We start from the raw sequence: 18,390 nt of genomic DNA on the forward strand, positions 1-18,390 counted from the left end.
ATAACCCCAATACACAGGAGGCAAAGGAAAAAAGATCTTAAATCTGAGGCATGCTGGGTTATGTAAGATTGTGTCTCAAAGCCACAAACAAAACACGACTGGTTGGTATGAAGCTTAGATCGGTTACAAATCTTGTAAAGTAAAAATAAAATATTTCTTTAAGCTACTAATGGAACTTCTACTTCCAAAAGCATTAGTCGGATCTTTATGTAAGACCCAGGACTGTGATCCATGTTAGTTACTTCCATTAAGAGTTTGGGGCTGGGGGGGTTGGGGATTTAGCTCAGTGGTAGAGCGCTTGCCTAGGAAGCGCAAGGCCCTGGGTTCGGTCCCCAGCTCCGAAAAAAAGAACAAAAAAAAAAAAAAAAAAAAAGAGTTTGGGGCTGGGGATTTAGCTCAGTGGTAGAGCGCTTACCTAGGAAGTGCAAGGCCCTGGGTTCGGTCCCCAGCTCTGAAAAAAAAAAAAAAGAACCCAAAAAAAAAAAAAAGTTTATTATCGGGCTGGGGATTTAGCTCAGTGGTAGAGCGCTTACCTAGGAAGTGCAAGGCCCTGGGTTCGGTCCCCAGCTCCGAAAAAAAGAACCAAAAAAAAAAAAAAAAAGAGTTTATTATCAGCCAAGTATGGTGGGGCAAATCTCCAGTTCTAGCAACAGAGAAGCTGAGGCAGAAGGACCACAAATTCAGACCATCTTGCATAACAAGATCCTGTCTTAAAGAAACAAGGCTCTGTGGGTAAAGCCACTTGCCACCAAGACTGACAACCTGAGTCCAATCCCCAGGACCTCGGTGCTGAACAGTTGTCCTCTGACCTCCACACTCATGCCATGGCATACTGTCTGCCCCTCTGCTACACACACCCAAAACAGTTGGAAAATAAAAACAAAACAAAACCCAAATAAACGAATGAGCACATTGCTTAGTGGAGCAAGATTAAACAGTAAGGATAAAAGAAGTCTGTAGTTACAGTCAAATCAGACACACATGTACCAAGTGTGGGGAGTGGGGGTCATTATGGGATAGGAAGCATGAGGCAAACTGACCAGCCTTGAACCCAGGTCCTCTGTAAACTACTCCAACTCTGGGAGAACTGTTTAGGACTTAGTGACAGACAGAAGAGGCAGCCACTGAGGGTCTGCGGTAGGAAAGGTTGAGAGGGCCAGGTTGCAAGGACTCTTGGTGAGTACAGCTTTCCATTCCTCTCTAACTGGACGCTCTAGAGGGGATGCTGTCTGGCGAACAGTTCTCAGTGTAGAGAGGCTGGCAGGACCCCAGGTCACTTGGGGATCTATCTGGGAGACAGTCACTCAGTGGCAAAGCCTCCCAAGCCATAAAGAGAAGCTCGATCTAGATTTTCACTAGACTTAATCTATCACTCTAGAATGGGCCAGGCTGATGCTTAGATGTGCACGGTACCTTTCTGAAAGAATACACTGGAAATTGTTGCCAGGGTGCTGCTTCCTAAAAGTAAGACTGAAGGGGCTGGAGAGGTGGCTCAGCAGTTGAGAGCACGCACTGTTCTTACAGAGTTCAGTTCCCAGCGCCCAAGTCAGGTGGCTCACAGGTGGCCTGTGACCTCAGCGCTCCAGGAACTCCAACGCTCTTCTGGCCTGCACAGGAACCTGGCACACACAGGCATATGCACACACACACACACACACACACACACACACACACACTCACACACACACACACACACGCGCACACACAGGCATATGCACACACACTCACACACACACTCACACACACACTCACACACACACATACTCACACACACACACTCACACTCACACAGACATGAATATAATCTTCTGAGCCAGGCACTAATAGCGAACACCTTTAATCCGAACACTCAGTCGGCAGAGAGAGGTAGGTGGATCTCTGAATTCGAGCTAGCCTGGTCTACAGGGCAAGTTCTAGGATAGGCAGGGCTACATAGAGAAACCCTGTCTGGAGAAATGAAACAAACAAACAAACAAATCTCTAAAAAGTAAAGACTGAACATAGCAAAGACTTTCATTTTTCATTGTAAAAACCTTGTATATTGTGGATATGCATTTTAAGTACATAAATGAATTCATTTTTTTAATAAATTTAAAAGGTCTTCTTTATGATAAAATAAACCCTGAAAACATCACGAAATGTTTGCACTTTAACCAGCAAATGAAAAATGTTCGTAATCAACAAATGAAATACTTTTCAATTTTGTCTCTACCCTGTTTCAAAGAGATGTGCCAATGATCTAAAAGAAACAGTAGCAGATTCACAGTCTCCCACCTCCACCACACCCGGCCTCCCAAGCCTTCACTTCAAAGCAAACAGATCATGAACCATATACAACAAAATGTCTCTCTTTTTTGGTATGTTTAAATGAAAAGTCTGCCTGACAGGATCCCAAATCCACTGCTCAGTGAAACAAGAAATTCAAAATAATAGACTAACTAGCATATTTGATAAAATGTGTCACCATCTCAATAAATGGTCTTTTATTTCGACCTTTGTTAGATCCCAAAACAATCACTCTACCCTTGACTCTTTCTTTCTCCTCTTACCCTTCCTATCCAAATCCCACCAATCCTACCTTCCAAATATACCCAGAATCCAACTGTATAGTACCACCTCCCTTACCCCTGTGCCTCGTCTGTCCCCCTGGACTGCAGTCATTTTCACCGAGACCCCTGCTTCTGGTTCTCCACAATCAATCCTCAGGACACTAGATAGATCCTCTTTAAAATCAAACCTGAACAGATCGTTTCTCTGTTCACGATGCCCAGTGACTTCCTATTGCGCTTGGACTAAAGCTCGAACCTGAATCTCCTGAGGACCCCATGGCCTCCTGTCTCCTTTTATTTGGATCTTTGCTAGGTCAAAACCTCCTCAGAGTTGGACCTTCTCGTGTTCCCTTCATGCTGCCCATTCTTTCTCTATAATACTTGATATTATGATCTACCCATTTGCTGCCTTTTGGTGCGATTTAATACTCATCTCTCCCAATGAAGATGTGTGCTCCATGATATCAGACTGTTTTTCTCCAGTGTTCCCTTACTGCACCCTATGAGCCTAGGGCAGTGGTTCGAAACCTGTGGGTCACGACCCTGTTGGAGGTCACATATCAGATATCCCGCATATCAGATGTTTACATTATTATTCATAACTGTAGCAAAATTACGCTTATGAAGTAGCAATGAAATAATTTTATGGTTGGGGGTCATTGTAACATGAGGAACTGTATTAAAAGGCCACAGCATTAGGAAGGTTGAGAACCACTGGCCTAGAATATGTTTGGTAAGTAAATGAGAACTCAATAAATATTTTTTGGAGATCGAGAGAGGTACAAGCCAAAAGCAGGTAGCATCACTGGGAAAAACAGAAAATGTTGAGGTCCCAAATGAGGCGGAAGCCTAATGACAGGACAAGGCATTGGAAAAGCCAAAACATCAATAGACAAACATAGAAACCCACCGCTTATCTACCTGTGGCATCTGCCAGTAATCCATTAAGTTGTACCTTGCCTGTTGTTATGGTATATTCTGTAGGGCCATTCTTGAGGATTTGTGGGCATGCTAGTGTGCAAATACTGCCACCAACGTCCCTGTGCCTCTCTCCAAAACCAATCAACTCAGATGGAAAGTTCTACTGAAGGATGAAAGCGATTTCTGTCTTGGCCAGCAAGTCCAGAATATTCATTCCTCCTACGGAGGAAACCTAGACAAAGTCTTCTGTGATGGAACTAGGCAACTGGGTGATGGACAGGTTCTGCTGGCTACCACTGCCTGGGGACAGTTCTAGTGCAGTCCTCCAATGCTAAAAGAAGGATAATGAGATATTCTTGAGTGCTCACTATAAAATAAAACGAAATTATACAAAGACCTCCTGAAAACTGAAGGGACTCAACATTGTCTGAGCGCTCACCCCCTTGACGTCGGACAAGCCTCTAATTCCCTTTCTCTTCTCACAGATGAGGAACTTTGTCGCATCAAGAACTTGATCCCTCCACACACATCTCCACTTGCTGGTTTCAACATGAACTTCTAACCGTCTTCAGTGTGTGGTTGCTCTCCAGCCACCTGGAACCCACTGACTCTGGAATGTGGTCAAGTTCTGCTGCCCATCTAGGTGGCACCACACCCTTCCCAGCCTCCCATCTAATAGCTCTTGACACTTTCTGAAGCCCCCCTGAACAGCCTGACCTTCATCAGACCTTCCTGCCTTGGCTGGAAGCACCATTTCCCCTCAAGCATTCTATCACGCCAGCGCTTGTTTGAGGGTCTGCCTCTTTTCTGTGTCCTGATCATACGCCAGTGTGAGCTACATAGTAGACGCCCTATGTTTGCTCTCTTTCACTACATCTCGATTGCTTTCTCAGGCCTTTTCAGTGGAGTGTTCATGACTTGTGCCTCAGAGCCAGGCTTTGGAAAGGCCTGGCCTTGTCTTCCTAAGGAAACATGCTGGACGGTGAAGTTGATTCTCCACTCAAGGATCTTCTGGAAAGAGTGAAGAGTTAAGCGTGAGGATGGGATGAGGTTTCAGATCTCTTTCCCATCCCTGTCACTTAAGACCGTAGATGCATTTCTTTTGTCTGAAACGCTATGAATCCTCACACGAGACACACCTGTACTCGTCTGGTACAAATAGAAAAGATTTTCAACTTACTCATTTGCAAAACCACCCAAGTTTCTGCTTCTTTCACAATAGTGGAAACTTCGGAATTGACTATAATTCAAAGCAATTATTGTTCTTTGACTGTCAAGGTGCCCTGTTCCTCTTTTCATAAATATCTTGCAGGATCCCAGCCCAGTTCAATACAAAGTCTCTTTTTTTTTTCTTACTCTAGCCCCATTCCTATTCGTTTGCTAAATTTACAGCATTCAAATGAAAGAAAGGAGACCTGCTTTTGCCCCCACTGTTAACATGATATATGTCTGAGTTTTAATTGCCCTTTAATTATACCCTCAGCCAGGTCTGCACAGATATAATAGAAATATAGCAAAGCTCCAGAGGGCCTTGCTGAGGTAGTAAGAAGACGGCTTTGTTATAGTTCCTGTAACCAGAAGGAAAGAACAAAATGAGAGGTGGTCTGGGGATGTCAGAAGCTGGCTAAACAATTACCAGGAAAGCACTCAGCCTTTAAACTCCGTGAGCTGCAAGGCTGGTGATCCCCTGGTGATTTGCTGCTCGGCTGAGGCTGGCTGAAAATGGAAGAACTCAGACTGCCTGGCTGTGAACTAAGACATAAGCAACAAAAGGAAACCATACTATGACATTTTCTAAATATTTACTACCAGGACTTGACTATTCAGTCAGAGGAGCCAGATCTGACAGTGAAGTTCCCTGACTATCTCCTATGCTCTCCTTTGATCTCTATCTCCACATTCCATGCCAAGAGACCTTTACCTCCCGGGGCTGTCAGAGGAGAGATGCTTGTCTGATAACCCCAGCAACTGCAGAGAGATGAGCTAATTCCCGTACAGACCAACACATGCACACTTCCTCCCAGACCCCATCCCTACAATACAGTAACCAAAAACATCTTCCCGGTAAAGACCAAATGAGTCAGTACAAACTACCCTATAGACAGAACACCCTTTCCCAAGTATCCTCTGCTCTGTATTTTTGTCTTAACCACATCTGTTAGGCTTCACAGTCCACTATCCATGGACTTCCCAGCCAAGCATCATTATAAAATCGAACTCCTCAGCAGCCTACACAGATCCGACTTTCATTCCTATGGTTGCCGATCAGTTGATAAGGTTAATCTGAAGGTCAGGGGTGGTGAAAACCATCATAGACAGTAAACAAATGCATTGATAGTACTTCAAACTTCCCACTGGTCATGTTTTCTGCCTTTTCATGTCTTGGGCAGAGTTTGACTTTGGACAGAGTGCTTGACTTTGAAACAATATTCTTCAAGAACAACTTAGTGACTAGGTTCAGATTAAAATAGGTATCTGGGGACTGGAGAGATGACCCAGCAATTAAGAATGTGTACTGTTTTTGCAAAGGACACAGGTTCTGTTCCCAGCACCCACAAAGAGGCTCAGAACCCTCTGTAACTTCAGCTTAAGGGCATCCAATGCTCTCCTCTGGCTCTCTACAGCACCAGGCACACATGTGGTACACATGCATACATATATTCAAGCTAAACATCCATTTACATAAAAAAATTTTTTACAAAAAAACAAACAAACAAACAAAAACCAGGTATCTGGCAACCCTATGTTTCTCTCTCATCTCCCAGAAATGCTACAGAAAAATAGTTGCCTTGAAATATATACTGCCTGTGGATAGCAAAGTACATACCTTTTTATGGGACAATGTATGCATATATAGTTAACAAGCAACAGGGGAATTACAGAACAGGTTAGCCTTTCATTATGGAAACCATATTCTCTCTCTCCTATCCCTGCACCTTTCCATTTCTGTTTCCTGGTTTTGAACTTCACTAAGCTGAAACTATCGGACATTAATGTTCTTGCCTCATCTCTCCCAAAGGAAAGGAAACCTGAGCTTTCTTGAATGGACGCACTACAGGAAACCAGCCTCACTGGCCATGGAAGAGAAAGAGATACAGAGAAGACATGGATTAGAATGACAGGAAGAAGGGAGCATTATAAATGACAGGTGAACTGCCACTAGGTCTCACCTTTAAGCAAGTGATCATATAAACAGAAGGCTAAAACCAGTGACCTCCAAGGTCCCTTCCAACTCCAATCCTACTTGCCTCATGAATTTTTTATAATCATCCTCTGTCCTATCACACGGTCCCTTTGCATCACCAAGCCCTTCTGGCCACTTCTAGGACTGAAAGGAAAATCTTTTTTTTTTTTTAAATCTTTGTTTGACTATTGCCAAAATTATAATTCTGTCCTTGAAACAATGACCTGAAAATAAGAGGCCGCCGAGCTAAAAAACTTTTGAGCAAATAAATGCTCGATGCTGCCTTGAGGTAATATATTTTTAAGCTTCTCTGATATAGGCAAAATTATGATCCGAGGTCCAAGGACTGAAGAGTGTGATAAGCCAATGCTGTAAGCAAACCTTCCCAACCTATTCTACAGCCCCTGCTGAGCCTCTAATCTTAAAAGGACAACAGAGCAAGGGATGGAGCTTGAATCCTGGCCTCATCTCTCATCAGCTGTGTGAGATGAACAAGTTATTTAATTCCCTGAACCGATTACCTCACTTAAAAAATGTATTATTATTATTATTATTATTATTATTATTATGTGTGTGTTGTGTGTCTGTGTGTGTACAGGACACTTGTGGAGGTCAAAACACAACTTTGTGGAGTCCATCACAAGGCTTGACCAGCAAGCGCCTTTACCCACTGAGCCATCTCACCAGCCATTTCTTTGCTTTTTAAAATGGGATAATATGCGTGACCTTGCAGAACTGACAGATACCCTATAAAGCAACCCTGATCATTCATTCTCTCATTCAGTCAACACTCACCAGCCAGCCACAAGTACATAAAAGACAGGGTAAATAGAAACTCTTGTTCTTTTTATTTATCAAAAACCTACTAGTTTTCCAAAATTGTGGCAGACTGACATTAATTCAAAGCTTTCGCTCGCACCTAGTTTGCCAAAAATAGCCATATTTATTTTGTCGAGCATGACTGCAGGCGGGAGTCAGCCCCCTGGGATGCCCTTATATTCTCTTTACCCCCAAGCAAACGATCCAACAGGTGTGTTGGTTCCACCGGACACCTTCAGAACACTTAAGACGAAGTAACAGCCAGAGCAAAAAAGTGGCATCCCAGCTCTCCACCGGGCAAGTCGCTGGGGAAAACTTGATATGCCTGTGCTGCAAGGCCCAGCCTGAATGCCTGGGAGTTTTTGGGTGCTTTCAATTCCTTAAGCGGACTCTATGTCTTCAGAGAACTCAAGATTAACAGGACTGGCTCATCCCCAGCCACTACCACGGGGCCACTGATAAAGGGAGGCACACTAGCGAAGGGTGCCTCTCCTTTCAACTGTGCTTTATTCAAGGCTAGAATTTGATAACACTTAGTATAAACGGCTGGTCTCATCTCAAGGTTGGTGGGCTCTTCTCTGTTCTAAGTTTACTGTTCCTTTTGTTAGCTAGTCCCCAAGCCTCGGGTGCTGGGCATTCAGTACACAGTTAACAAACAGTGTGCACTTGTAAGAGTTTCCCATAACATTCTGGGAAGCAGGCCTCATTGGAAAAGCATATGAAGTCCGATCCTGCAATAGGAGATGGCCACCCTGGGCCACAGTCATAGAGCAGTTAAAAAGGAAATTCTAGATTACAATTCTGAGTGACCTGTGAAGCTAGGGGTAGCCTAAGAGAACATCTTAAATGTGCCTCGGCTTTCTTTTCCCCTGAAGGCTCCTCTCATTCAGGAGCTATCTGAATCACCTCCCTTGGAAACTGAACTATATACATCCATTGCACAGGCAGGGGTTTTGCGTGGCTGCCTCATAGCATGGAGGTGACAGCCGGATCCTCTCTCCTCACTGAAGTTCTTAGTTAAAGAGACCATCGCTATATAATCCCATCCCACCCGGCCGGATGCATCTAAAACAATGGCTTCTTTCCATATCCCTTCAGTGAGTTAAGGGTGTTATTAACTCTAGCACCTCTAATTGCTCACTGAAAACAGTGGTTTGGATATTAATAGACTATAAATCAAGGCCCTACCTAAGGCTTGTTGTCACGGAAACTGTACTCAAGCCTCATAGCTATTTCCCCTTTGGGAAGTCTTAAGTTGGTGGGACTTGAGGATTGTGTTAGAGCTCTTGTTTCTTCCATTTTCTGCTATTTCTTTAGGTCCAAGTTGCTGGACCTGGCACGAAGGTAAGAGTAGAGTGGGCTTTGTAGAATAGGAACTCAAAGCGGGATGGGTGAGGGTCCTTGAAGAATAGTTCTGGGACACTTGATCTTTCCCTTCTCAGTCTACACTGGGCCACTCTGCACGTCCTGCCTGGCATCCTGAGGCCCGGCCCCCTCTGCTGCCCTGAACTGTCCTCCCAGCCTTGGCACTGGGCAGCCTGGAGCGCGCTAGCCAAGTTCCAGAAGAGGATCCGACACGCCCGGGGGGTTGAGAAGCCAGGCAGCAAGAGGTACAAGCAGACAGTCCTCAGACCGACCAAAAGCAGCCCCCCCCACACACACACACACGCGTTACTCCCAGGCGAGGGTCCAGGGGGAGGCGGCCAAGAACACACACACCCCAAACCCACTCCCCGTGCCCCAGGGCGACACTCTACTGGCTGGCTTCCCAAAGCTAGCACCCTGCTCACCCAGCGCCTGCGAAACCCACGCGGGTTCCCGCGTCCCGGGGTGACGACTGCCGCAGCCGCCAGGGCCTCCCGGGCTCCGCACCCCTTCTGCCCCATGCTAGGCACCCGGGGCCACCGGGCTGTCGCGTCACCCGCCCCCTGGGCCCCGCGCTCCCCAGCGCTCGCTCCCAGGCACCCAGCTCCCTCCCGCTGCGCGGCCCTCGGGGACTCACCTGCGCTGGGGCTGAAGCGGCGGCCACCCCGAGCCCGGGGGCGGCGGCGCAGGGGGAGGAGGGCAGCACGGGGCTCCTGGCACAGCGGCCGCCGGGCGCCTGGTGCTGCGGAGCCACGGACCCGCCCAGAGATATAAATAACATTATCTGAGGAGGGACATTCCTGCCGGGGGACATCGCTGCTGCCGGGACCAGATAGTCCCGCGGCGGGGGCGGGGAGGCGGGGCCGCAGCCTCCCGCAGCGCCAGGCCCGCCTTCCCCACCCACTCCTGCACCTGCCAATCAGACTGCGCGCCCGGGGGCACCTGCCTCGCCGCTAGCGCCGCCGCCGCCGGGACCTGGGGCGCCAGGGTCCTCTCTCACCTCCCCTGATCCCGCACACCCCGAGCCCCTTGCCTCGGGAAGAGGACTCGACTCTGCAGCTCCGGCCTAATTCGTGTGTCCGGAGCCGCAAGCCTGGCGGCGAAAAGGAGTCCTCCCAGCCTTTCCCGCCTTGCGTCCCCTCAGACTATGATCTCGTTTTGAAAATACATCTAAAGACCCGTTTAGGCCGTAGGGTGGTTGAGGAGGGCGCCCCGGCTGTTGCGCCCCTCCAGAGATAGGCTGGAAGGGACAGATTGTTCCCGCGGGCGGGTTACGTTAGAAAGCGTGCTCCCGGCCGGCTACAACCGGCTGGTAGTAGGAGCAGACGCTGGGAGCGCAGGGGGTGGGCACTGGGCCGAGGCCCCCGCCCCCAGCCTACGGGCTGGAGGCCGCGGCTCCAGCTTTCAAGCAGGGTACTGTCGGGGAGAACCCGGCTGTTCTGGTTGGTGGCGCGCAGCCTATAGTTGTAGGTTGCAGGGGCCATAATCAACAGGCAAGTGGGCCACCAGCCCACCTGCACCTTCTTGGGAGCCCGGCATTCTCACTGCAAGCTTTGGTGGAGTGGGGTGCAGCAGGCCAGAGTAGAAGCTAGAATCAAGGGTGTCTAGTAAGACATCTGCGACTAAGGAGGGTGACACCGATGAACATGGGCGGCTTGCAGGGAAGCCTATTTTCTTGACTTTTCAACGGTACAAGGTCATTGGTCAGTAAGGTTTGCTGCGTGCTCTTCCTCTTTTTATTTTTATTCGGGGTGGGGGGTCCTCCACACGCTGTGCCTGGGATGATCGCTCACAGACCATCAACCCCGGTAATCGCAGGTGTAATGGAGACAGCAGTGGATTAAAAAGAGCATAGATGCAGAAGGGAGTTTTAACTTTGATGCTCCCTGGAAGTCTTAACAGGAAACAGCCTTTCTCTTGAGTTTGCTTGAGTGTATAATTACGCTGTTTTCTAGGATTCAAGAGCAAAGGGTGTTCAATTGCCAGATGTTCAAACTTAGTCTGTGTATTAAAGGTACGCAAAAGATATTTCACTGCCTGCTGTCGTCGCACTTCTTTTGAGAGTAGGTATTTGAACAGTAAGAAATCTAATCGGGACAAAATCCACAGGTATTAAAAAGCCATAGAACTCTCCCCTCTCCTTTTGCCTGAGCTCTTTTTTTTTTCCTTTCCTTTTTTTTTTTTTTTTCTTCTTTTTTCTTTTTTTCCGGAGCTGGGGACCGAACCCAGGGCCTTGCGCTTGCTAGGCAAGCGTTCTACCACTGAGCTAAATCCCCAACCCCCCCACCCCCGCCTGAGCTCTTATTACATGCCAGTTTCCCAAATGCCACCAGTATTACAAGGAAGATGACCCACTGGCCCTGGGTATCCCAGAGGTTAGCAGCGATTCCCCTCTCCTCCCCAGACCATTGGATGGTATCTGGCAAATCTTTATAGGGAGCACTCCAAACGCTCTGAGGCTCCCCAACATCATCCACCCCCCCCCCCGCAAACCATTTGCTTTGCTTATTGTTGAGGTAAAAATTGTCTTTTTAAGAACCAATTCCTGCCCCCCCCCAAAAAAAAAAAAAACAGGCCAACTTCAAAAGCTCAGACTTACATATCACAAGTTGAAATGCTTGATCTATTTTTGAAAGAAAAGAGGGGTGTGTGGAATTATGTATTTATATTTTTTAAACAGTGTGTGAATAAACTTATTAAATAAATTCATGAACCCCAGAATTGCAGCTTTGCAGCTACATAATTATATATTACAGGAAACAGATAATTCTTAGCTATAGGCTTGTGGCTCTGAACTGAATGGTTGCACGGGTATTTTCCTTTGGAGCATTCTAATTTATAATTTTCCACCACAAGAAAAAAATTAATATGACAACGAGAGCTCCAAAGCGACAGACAGATTACCCCGAGATTTTACAAACCAGCCCTCATCTACAGTGGCTAGCTCCACTTTAGCTGAATGATAAATAATTCAATACAACCTCATTTGCTGCAGATCCTGTTATCCTGACAACATCCCCAAATGCTTCCCAGCTAATAGAGTTACAGTGAAATGATAAATCAGAGCCCAGTGAGAGAGGAAGTTTAGAAGTACACAGAGAAAGGGCATTGTACAACAAGCACAGGAATGAGAAATTGGGGACCATGTGCATGTGGGGGAGGGGGAACACTGATAGAAAGCTTCACTATCAAGGTCATTATTGAGAGGGAGAATCTTCAGGGACCTTCTTAGAAGATTACACAGTATCTTTGAGGGTTCCCTACAGGAGAGAAAGATGAACCTTTGCAGTTATAGTTATTGGTCGATGGACTGTTTGCCCATGTTGACACCTTGTACTTCCAAGCTTCCCTAGTTGATCTGCAGCTTTGGAAGAGTTCTGGGACCAGAAGGGAAAGCGTGCACTTAAGACTATAATAGATGCTGTGAGCCAAGGTATGGGAGGAAGCCTTCAGAGACTGAGTACCCAGCTCTAACTGAAATCAATAGGTGAGGCCAAGGGGCTGTAAGTAAGTAAGGACACTAGAGGTGACTAACTACAGGGGAATGTTTGCTTCTCTCTCTCTCTCTCTCTCTCTCTCTCTCTCTCTCTCTCACACACACACACACACACACACACACACACACACACACTCCCTTGGAAATCCCTTACATGTCTGGATCATGTTCAGCCCTCCTCAGCTCTTCTCAGATCTACCCCCTTTCCCTAAGCCCCCCAATTCTGTACCTTCCCCCAACTGTTTAAGGCTGATTTGTGCTGCCCAAATACACTATTTTTATTGACCCACAAAGCCAAAGTTATTTAAGTAAACCACTTTGAATTAAACATGAACATATGTATTAGAAAGATACTCAAAGCAAATGCAAAGCTAAACCTGACCAGTTCAAATCCTTGGACGTGATGATGAGAGAATCGAGGACTCACGATACTGACATGTACTACGCCCTGCAACTGGCTATATTTTAGGACACCAAGCTGAATTTTCCTCCCCATGTCTGGGATTACCTAAGGGTGCCACTTCCTTCTCAGCTTGCTAAGACAAGAAAGAAGCAATAAGGCTAATTCCTAGAGTACACCTTTGAGAATCAAGAAGTGCTGAGGACTGGGGATCAAGCCTTTGCCTTCAGATGCCTCGGACTCCAGGTTGCCTGTGGTCTTCCGTTTCCCCATTCTCCCATTTCCTTCTCCTTCAATTCTTTCTCCACGTAGCAGCCAAATTCTACTCTAAGAAGGAAATCTGATCATGCCACTCGGTTACATTAAATCACCCGTGGCTTCCCATTTCTCTCAGGATCCAGTGTTAAGCACTTAGCATGGTATTGGCACACGAGACAAGCTTAGTAACAGTATAATAGTGAATAAATGATCAAACCAGGAATTAAAAGAGGCTGCAATCTTGGAGACCAACCAGAGAGGTCCACCCACCCCCACCCCCGCTGGTTTATTACATTATATGTAATTTTTTACAGGAGGCTTACATTTTAAATATGTTCGAATAAGCTCGTCTGAATGTATTCAGAGTCTCTGAGATATAATTGACAATACTGCCGCTGAATTTTCCGGGTCCTGCACTACCGCCGCTGTGCGTCACACCTAACTTACTGTCTGTCGGGGAGAACAGGGCTAGTTAATTAAGGAGACCTCGTGCTCGGTGCTACCTCCCAGCTCACTCCTGGGTCTTTCCTCTTCCCATGTCTCGTGGATAACAAGGTAAAGCAAACACTCATGGTTCGGGTGGGTTTGACTCTTACTGCTCTGCTCTCTCAGTACCATCTTCAGTCAGGGTCCTCAGATAGAAACCCCACTCCAGTCCCTAAGCTTCAGTATGCCTAGGTCTTGAGCACACAAGATTAAGATCACAGGAAATGTAGACCAAATGCATTGTAAGGAATGAGTTAGTGCTTTGACAGCAACTCTGTTTCAAGTCTTCCAGAGAAGATATTCTATAGGATATTAGGAGTACCTGAGCCCAAAACTTATGTTCCCACCCTTTATTAATATTCATCACGCAAGGCCCTGGGTTCGGTCCCCAGCTCCGAAAAAAAGAACCAAAAAAAAAATATTCATCAGACAGGAACTCAGACCATGAGGAGAGTTTTGATTTACAAATTGACTTTGAGATGGCTAGAGAGATGGCTCAGTAGGTGAGAGGACCCAGGCCTGATTCCTTGTACCAGCATGGTGGTTCGCTTTCATTCTGAGGATGCAATGCCTTCTTATCTCTGAGAGCAGCAGGCATGCGTATGGTCATTCATAGAGGCAAAAGCACCTGTACGCATAAAATAAATAAATTTAAAGAAATCGCAACTGAGTTTATTATAAGGAATGACAAGCTACCATTTTAACAATTCAACTAATTAAACAATTTTCTGTGTATGTGATAATTGTTGCCAACTTAAATGGTCTTGTTAATTGTTTTGTTTGCAAGCAAGCAGTTACCAAAATCACAGTATTTCTTTTCATAATATTAACCAAGACCTTTGGGAAATTTTCAATAAAGTTTGGAAAGATTCGGCAATAAAAAGCCCCATTACCTCTGCAAATTAATTTCACTTCTATTCTGTGGGTTATTTCAACAGCTGCTCAGCTTGTTTGAATATCTCTTCAATGTTTTGAAGTCTACAAGAAACTATAATTCAGCTTAAACATGATGTGTTTTATAGAATACATACGGAATATAATTGGTGCTTGCTAGAACACCTAACTTCTTTCTTCATTTTCTTTGGCAAGTTCTATGTTTTAAAACATTATCATTTTCTTTCTGTCAAATGTTTTCGCTTTATTTCATGGAGAAAATTACTATGATTATCCTCACTGCTGGCTGGGTCAAGAATCTCAGAATTTAAGTAACTTCCCATAGACAGCACAAACTCCAAATCGCAAGCTTATTAGAGCCATTCCTTCAGGAAGTGGTAACACATTCTGGTTTTTTGTTTGTTTCTTTGGTTGGTTTGTTTCAGTTTGGTTTTTGAGACAGTGTCTCACTCTGTATTCCAAACTGCCAGACTGACCTGGAACTCACAGCAGTCCTCCTGCCTCGGCTCCCAATGTGCTAGAATTAGAGATGTTGAGTCACATGTGGCTTTGAGTCTTAAATTAACAGGCTTCTTATTATAGTCTCATACTTGAACTCATTCAGAAATTTATAGCTCTGGGGGCTGGAGAGATGACTCAGTGGTTAAGAGCACTGGTCTTCCAGAGGTCCTGAGTTCAATTCCCAGCAACCACGTGGTGGTTCACAACCATTTGAAATGGGATCCGATGATGCCCTCTTCTGCTGTGTCCAAAGACAGCAGCAATGTACATAAAATAAATAAATCTTTTTTAAAAAAAGAATTTAGTCGCAAATCATGCTAAGCACGTGCACAGTGACAATTCTGCTGCTTACCCTTTCCCCACCATCATGAGAATTCTCCAAATAGGCTTCATCCAGCATCCAGTGCTGTGCCTTGCAGACAAACCAACTGAAAGCTATAGACCCTTCTCTTGGAATGGGATTTCCAGCTGTAACTAAACATCTAACTGCCACCCCTAACCAGTCCCTGCCTATCTTCTTGACTGCGCTTCACCGGCACCAAGTGCTGCCAGAAGTAAGTCAATGTTTGCCTCTTAGGGCTTCAGGCACTTGATAGATCTCCTGCTAACATCCCAAAGACTATGATTCCTTATTCCGTAAATAAAAACAAACCTTCAGAGGCAAATGACCTTGGGCAGGAGTTAGCTTTTAAAATACAACATTTGGGTGTAGGAATAAGAAAGAAAAGTGCAGTGTAACTGATTTAATAGCATTTTATAGTCAGCGTCAGAGTAGGACGGAAAGATCCATAGATGGAGACTCAGAAGATTCTGCCTCCCCTTGACTCTCAATGCCTCAGTTTCTCAGGCACAAAATAATGACACTGAACTACCTAGACTTGGAAGAGTCTCCCAGCTTGATTGAGCTTTCAATATTTTACACATATGTTAAGGATTTATAAAACAAAGTGATGGTGGGTCACACCTTTAATCCCAGCATTCAGGAGGCAGAAGCAGGCAGATCTCCATGAATTCGAGGCCGACCTAGTGTACACAGTGAGTTCCAGGACAGCTAGGGCTGCACAGAGAAAGGTTGTCTCAAAAAAACAACAGATTTACGAAATGTTTACCATAAATTATTGATAATAGTGAAAAAGTATATGCGATGTCAATATTCTTCAAAAATAGAAGTTTTTTTTTAAATCGAGATTAAAATTTGTTAAAATGGGGGCTGGAGAGTTGGCTCAGCGGTTAAGAGCATTGGCTGTTCTTCCAGAGGTTCTGAGTTCAATTCCCAGTAACCACATGGCAGGTCACCACCGTCTGTAACTCCAGTGCCAGGAGTATCCTCACATAGACATATGTGTGGGCAAAATACCAATACACATGAAATAAGAAATACATTCTTTTTTAATTGGTTTAAATGATGTTAGACACAGTGTGTGGGAGCCTGTAATCTTGGAGTAGGTCATTCACTGGGTCCAACATTCTAACCAACAGAGTTGAACCACAGAACAGCTTTGGTTGGTTCCAGGAAGTCTTGAAAAATCAGTTAAACTAAGCAGGTGTCTGGCTGATGGACTTTCCTGTAGCCAGTTGTTTTCTGTGCCTTAGGTCCTTTTCTCTTTACCTACTGGCTAACAGCAGGAGCTGGGATTCTCAGACCCTTCTTTGGTCCTTACAGCTGCCTGATTTGTGGATCAATTTTGTTTTGTTTTGCAACGATGAACTCTACTAAATTTAATTGGTCCACAGAAGTTCCTTTTAAAACCAATTATGGTACATGTACACATGCAAAAAAAAATGTTCATTTAAGCAAGGGTATAGGTCTATAATTCCTAGAAAAGGGAAATGTCATGATATGTTATTAACTTTTTTTAAAAAGGGCTCCAAGTGGGAGCTGCGAGATGCCCTATTGGTAAAGAACGCTTGCTACTCAGTCATGAGGATCAGTGTTTGGATTCAGCACCCATGTGCCACAACTCACGTGCCTGTAACGCCAGCTCCAAAGGATTCAACACCCTCTGATCTGGCTTCCATGTACATGTGTGCATACACTTGTATACACACACACACACACACACACACAAGCACACACACACACATACAAGCACACACACACATACAAGCACACACACACGTACACACACACACACACACAAGCACATGTACATTAAATAGCATCTTTTTTTTTTTCAAGACCAGGCTGGCCTTGAACCCATAGAGATCTGCTTGCCTCTGTCTCCCAAATGTTAGAATTAAAGACATGAGCCACAACTCCCAGCTGTGTGTGTGTCTGTGTGTGTGTGTGTGTATGTGTGTGTGTGTGTGTGTGTGTGTGTGTGTGTGTGTGTGTGTGTGTGTGAATAACCTGGCAGTGGTGGTGTATGCTTTTAATCCAAGAACCCAGGTGTCAGAAGCAGAGGCAGGCAGATCTCTGTGAGTTTGAGGCCAGCCTGGTCTACAAAACGAGTTCTAGGAGAGCCAGGACTGTAGTCCTGTGTACAGAGAAACCTTGTCTTGAAAAAAATAAAATAAATAGAAATTTAAAACCAGAAATTAAATATTTTATATCAATAAGAACACTGCTAAAAATCAATTCATTTCTATATGACAGGTTTAGAGTAATTCTTATTTCCTTCTTTTTTTCCTATAGTGTTTATTGAATAAGCATAGACTATTTTGTAATAACCGACAGATATTTCCAATTTGGGAAGAATATAGTAAAAACTAAGCAAAGTATATTAGAAACTTCCTTGAAAACAAGTTTTTCTGGAAAGCTAGGCAAGAACAAAGTATTAGTGAGCTTGTAAAAGCAGTGTCCGAGCATTTTCTGCTATAACTCAGACAATAAGTACATGCTACAAAGGGGAAAAACTCTCTTCTGTTACACAAAGCTGCCCAGCCTACCTATTCTCCCAGCTGGGGATATCACCAACCAGGTGGGAAGTGGAGTGGCTTGACCCATGTCCATCCCTCACCAGTCTATCCCTTGCACTAAGAGCTGTCAAGCTATGACACTGGTCCTAAGAACCAGTCTGAGGCTACAGAAAGAACCAATCCTAACTATGTAAAGGCAGGACTGATCTTTAGAATCCTGTTTTCTTTACTACCAGGCTTTAATGTTTATGTTTCCTAAAGTTCCTCGCAAGTTTCCTTTGTTTTGTTTTCTGAGACACTCTTAAGTAGTCCAGGCTAGCCTCAAGCTCACTATGTAGTAAACTTTGACCTTGAATTCCTGTGCTGGCTAATTTTATGGCAACTTTACCCATCTAGAGTCACTGGAAAGGGGAGAACCTCAGCTGAGAAAATGCCTTCATAAGATCAGACTAGGGGTTGGGGATTTAGCTCAGTGGTAGAGCGCTTGCCTATGAAGCGCAAGGCCCTGGGTTCAGTCCCCAGCTCCGAAAAAAAGAAAAAAGAAAAAAGAAAAAAAAAAAGAAGAAAGAAAGAAAACAGGCTGAGCAAAGCACAGGGAGCAAGCCAGTAAGTATCACTGCCCTATAGCCTCTGTATCAGCGCCTGCCTCCAGGTTCCT

At 45.1% G+C, this 18,390-nt stretch overlaps 1 protein-coding gene across 4 annotated transcripts in view; it reads right to left on the reverse strand.

Moving 5' to 3' along the window:
* Sptb (spectrin, beta, erythrocytic) overlaps positions 1 to 9,641 on the reverse strand; it is a 127,195-nt gene extending 117,554 nt beyond the window's left edge. For 2 of the 4 annotated variants that reach the window (XM_087553266.1, XM_087553267.1), the window contains exon 1: positions 9,476 to 9,582. The gene's annotated coding sequence lies outside the window, so the exon portion shown is untranslated. 4 annotated transcript variants of the gene reach the window in all.
* Between the last annotated feature and the right edge of the window lie 8,749 nt (positions 9,642 to 18,390).

Source organism: Rattus norvegicus, chromosome 6 (genome assembly GCF_021556685.1).
Source record: "Rattus norvegicus strain SHRSP/BbbUtx chromosome 6, alternate assembly SHRSP_T2T, whole genome shotgun sequence".
Taxonomy (NCBI): Eukaryota; Metazoa; Chordata; class Mammalia; order Rodentia; family Muridae; genus Rattus; species Rattus norvegicus.